The sequence below is a fragment of the Procambarus clarkii genome, chromosome 52, assembly GCF_040958095.1.
Source record: "Procambarus clarkii isolate CNS0578487 chromosome 52, FALCON_Pclarkii_2.0, whole genome shotgun sequence".
Classification (NCBI taxonomy): domain Eukaryota; kingdom Metazoa; phylum Arthropoda; class Malacostraca; order Decapoda; family Cambaridae; genus Procambarus; species Procambarus clarkii.
Genome location: NC_091201.1, coordinates 22,896,362 through 22,900,924, shown reverse-complemented (window position 1 = coordinate 22,900,924; position 4,563 = coordinate 22,896,362). Strand labels below are relative to the sequence as shown.

General features: G+C 40.9%; 1 long non-coding RNA gene across 1 annotated transcript; it reads left to right on the top strand.

Annotated features, from left to right (window-relative positions):
* The first annotated feature begins 410 nt into the window (after positions 1–410).
* On the top strand, positions 411–2,333 carry LOC123763799 (uncharacterized). The gene is made up of 2 exons (XR_011222688.1): positions 411–573; positions 1,876–2,333. It is a non-coding gene; the product is annotated as an uncharacterized lncRNA (long non-coding RNA).
* Positions 2,334–4,563: the final 2,230 nt, after the last annotated feature.

Below are 4,563 nucleotides of genomic sequence, written 5' to 3'. Positions count from 1 at the left end.
AGTTAACTGGAGCAATTCAATATATAACCAAGAAGGATAAGGTTAAGTAAGATGTTACATCATCTACGGGCTCATCATAGCCCGTGCTACTTGGGACTTTTTGTTCCAGGTAGCAAATCTTTAACAACAAGTAAGATGTCGCACAGGCCTGCAAGTCTTCTGCAGTTTTCGTCACTGTGTTCTACTGACAGCGGAAGCAGAGTTTAGTTGACATTCTACCTTGGTTTTGAGGATCCTAGAATGCAGATGAGTGTGAGCTGATGTTAATAGTTCTCGAGATTGCTTTAATATGTAGTAATTTGCTAATGTTTAATATTCTATTGTCATTATATCCACCGATTATTTCGGCGTTGTTGTTCATGTATTCTATGGTCATGATCTGGTGCTTTAATAGCTATGTCAGCCGTGGCGAGGCCTAGAGAGCCAGGCAGTATATATTCGTGTGGCGTGCTGGTCATGTCGTCATTCACCGCCAGCCAACACGCAGATCAACAAACATTGCCAACCCACTAGCAGAGCAGCATCCATTCCCAGCCAACCAGAATAGGAAAACCCACCGTTATGAATGTTCTGGTGAGTGTCGCATATTCCCAGCTCTGTTGAACGTTTATTGTGCACCTATATCCCATCCTGCACTGAGCAATTGCACATCAACGCTCCTGAAAACGGTTAATATAATATAACCTTCTGTAATATTTTGCGTAGCTATCAAATACTGTTTTGAAACTGATCTAAGTCAGTCATAATCAATAAAGAAACAGTCTGAAGGATTTTTAATGCTAAATGTCTTCGTTAGAATCAAAGCGAATATTTATGCACAAAATTACGTTAGACAGTGATCAGTATAACATACATATATGATTATATGTATGTTATATATGATTATATGTATGTTATATATGATTATATGTATGTTATATATGATTATATGTATGTTATATATGATTATATGTATGTTATATATGATTATATGTATGTTATTTATGATTATATGTATGGTATATATGATTATATGTATGTTATACCACATGATTATTCATTATTTTTAGGAAAAAGACTCAATGATTGTTATCCATATATTTAGTCACCAGTCTATATGAGAGAGAAACTTGGCAAGCATAACATTAAATGCTAAGAACACACTATAAAATTTGCGCCTATTGCGTCTATCGTATCTTTTATTTTGAGTCGCATAAAGGGCATGTTCGTGTCAGGGGCGAGGCAGTATGTGAGGCAGCTGCCCTCATACTGCTGCTCACAACATACATCAACATAGGTAAATAGTTATTACACGCAGCCGCAACAGCCTTGTTTATGAGTGAAAAACTCTTTACACACGACTCATAACTTGTAACGTTCGAACATTTCTGAAACAGTACTTCGCTGACGATCTGTGTTCGAATTGCCAGTGTGTAAATGTTTTGCCCACATACTATAAATACAAAAAATTGTCATAAGAGTTCAAACGTTTACCTAACATAACTCAGGACAAAACTGGGAGTGACTCAGTCATCACCCCTTGTATTTCGCATATTTATTTTTAAATGTGTAAATCAGATGTGATTCACACATTTAAAAATGCGTTTTCCGGATGTTCCATGCAGTCTGTCCACCAATAAACTACCCTATATTTTTATACGAGAATATCAGATAAAGTTATTGTAGCAGGCCAAGATTAAATTATTAACTAATTAATTAGTATCCTGTTAATATGACGAATCTGAGTCAAACATAATGTGCAATAATATTGGATGGATAGCACAAGACTATCATGTGCAATATTTATGTGCAAGATAGCACATAAATATATAGCACAAGATAGCACTCTTTGAGTCAATATAATTCATTCAACCCATTATAAGTTTTTGTTCTCAGGTCTTCACTGTGTTGTTGGTGGCCTTCACAGCAGCTGAGCATCACAAACGCAATGCTGAGCCGTTCTTTGGTTGGAGTAGTCGGAGTCGGGAGCACACTCGTCCAAACAGCTACTATTACAGAGCCCCGAGGCCCCAAAATGTGGGTTTCGGAATGAGGATTGGAGTTGGTGGAACCGGCGGGATTCCTGTATTTGGAACACGTTCGAACATTGGCTATGGCATCCGTAGAGGTAGCCGCGAGTTCCGTCGCAGACATCGCGAAGCCGAACCCGAGGACGGCTACGACTTCCGCCAGTTCTTATAAAAGCGATCAATGGATGATGACGCGATGCTGTGTGGACTGACGGACGTGTATGCTCAAGCAATCATGAAACTGGTGCATGTGTTTAATATATCTGGATTGTTGTAAATTTCTCTCAATAATTGATTAAAATAGAGTAAATATTTGAAAATTAATCCATGTATTTCATTGAAAATGTTGAATCCTTTACATAAATATATAGTACATTAGAATTGTTCTGCTGTATCACTCTCTCTCTGTCTCTCATATATATATATATATATATATATATATATATCTATATCTATATATATATTCATTCACCCAGCAGTAACAGGGTACCTTGTTGTAAACTGATTGGTAGGTCTTGCTTCAGGAAAACTAGCAAGGTAACCATGAGCTATGGAAAGGTGAAGCACTCACCCTGCTAACAGGAGCAAGAGGTCGGCTGTTCCTCTAACATCCTGTGCACAAATAACGTCAGAATTAATATCATAAAAATGACGTAACGTCTTTCTACGTACCAAGCAAGTATGCCTCGGGAGGGACAGAGTCGCGAATGATGAGATATTTGGATTACGAAGATTTATGGGATTTACGCTAATATCCACTTCTACCCTCCCTGCCTCCCTCCCACTGCCTACCTGCTTCCCACCTACACCCCACACCCTCCCTTCCTCCCACCTACACCCCACACCCTCCATGCCTTCCACCTACACCCCACACCCTCTCTGCCTTCCACCTACACCCCAAACCCTCTCTGCCTCCCACCTACACCCCACACCCTCCCTTCCTCCCACCCACACCCCACACCCTCCATGCCTTCCACCTACACCCCACACCCTCTCTGCCTCCCACCTACACCCCACACCCTCCCTTCCTCCCACCCACACCCCACACCCTCTCTGCCTTCCACCTACACCCCACACCCTCCCTGCCTCCCACCCACACCCCACACCCTCTCTGCCTTCCACCTACACCCCACACCCTCCCTGCCTCCCACCCACACCCCACACCCTCTCTGCCTTCCACCTACACCCCACACCCTCCCTGCCTCCCACCCACACCCCACACCCTCCATGCCTTCCACCTACACCCCACACCCTCCCTGCCTCCCACCCACACCCCACATCCTCCCTGCCAGTAACTCCCTACCTATAATCGTCACATTTCTTCAACACCGTTGAGTTAGTTCATTACATAAACATATTGATGGGTCTGTTGGTTGTCAACACACAATCCTAATTTTTGCGAAAATACAGGATATACAATATGATGAACCCCTTGTTACTGTGTCATTAAAGATGAATCAGAAGACTGGCAATCTAACTGAAACTCTATTTACCTTTGTTTACTGAAAAAGCACAGGTAAATTAAGTTGCAAGTCAACCATGTTTTGCTATGTTAATTTATGCTCTCAGGCATAACATAGCAAATGTTATGTTATGAGGGCAAATGTTATACCCTCAGACTAGCAGGTGAATACGCATACTAGCAACAAAGTTACCTCTAGTCTAGCAACAAAGTTAAATTGTCATATAACAAGTTAATTTTAATTATCTTTGTTTCAGTATTAAGTGAAAACAAGGCTCTCAGTTTGTTACAGTCATAACTCACTACTCCTACCTTTAAAATGTCACAACTCATTCCTTTCACGCTTAATCTGTCATAACTCGCTTATTCTTACCTTAATCTGTCAAAGCTAACTTCTCCTACCGTTAATCTGTCATACCTCACTCCTCCTCCCCCAAATATGCCATTACTCACTTCTCCCCTCCTTAATCTGTCACACCTGACTCCTTGTTTCCTACCACCGCCTCATTTAACTCTCAATCTGTCACCATCTTCTCCACCATTTAACTTCTCTATGGCGAAGCATTAAAGGCGTGGACTCGGTCCTACCACAGATCTCTTACCAAACTTATCCAATATGTTACTGTCTTCACATTCTCACACATAACACCCAACACGTCCACACTATATATTCCACAACAGTTCCTGACTTGTGTGTGGATCTCACCCTCTCGTCTAGTGTCTAGTAATGACAGCAACTTTTAAGATCGTCCATTGGACGTTAATTCAACATGACTCACTTTCCTGCTTTTACAGGAGCTTCGGGTGACATTCTCAAGTTCATAAATGTGTTGAAAAACTGTTAGTGTTATGTTAACGTATTTTTGTCTAAGAGAGAGAACCATGAGTGTCTGTTTATATGACTGACAAATATTGGATTTGATAAGGAGCTTTAAGCAATTGTTGTTCGTCTCCTCGTAGTCATCAGGATCTTATTTCTAATATGATAACTATTCACTTTTAGGAATCAAGAATCCTATGTTTTCCTTCCCAGCAAATTAGCAAGTCGTTCCTTACACTAAATACTTCACATTTGTTCGAGCGAGCCACTCG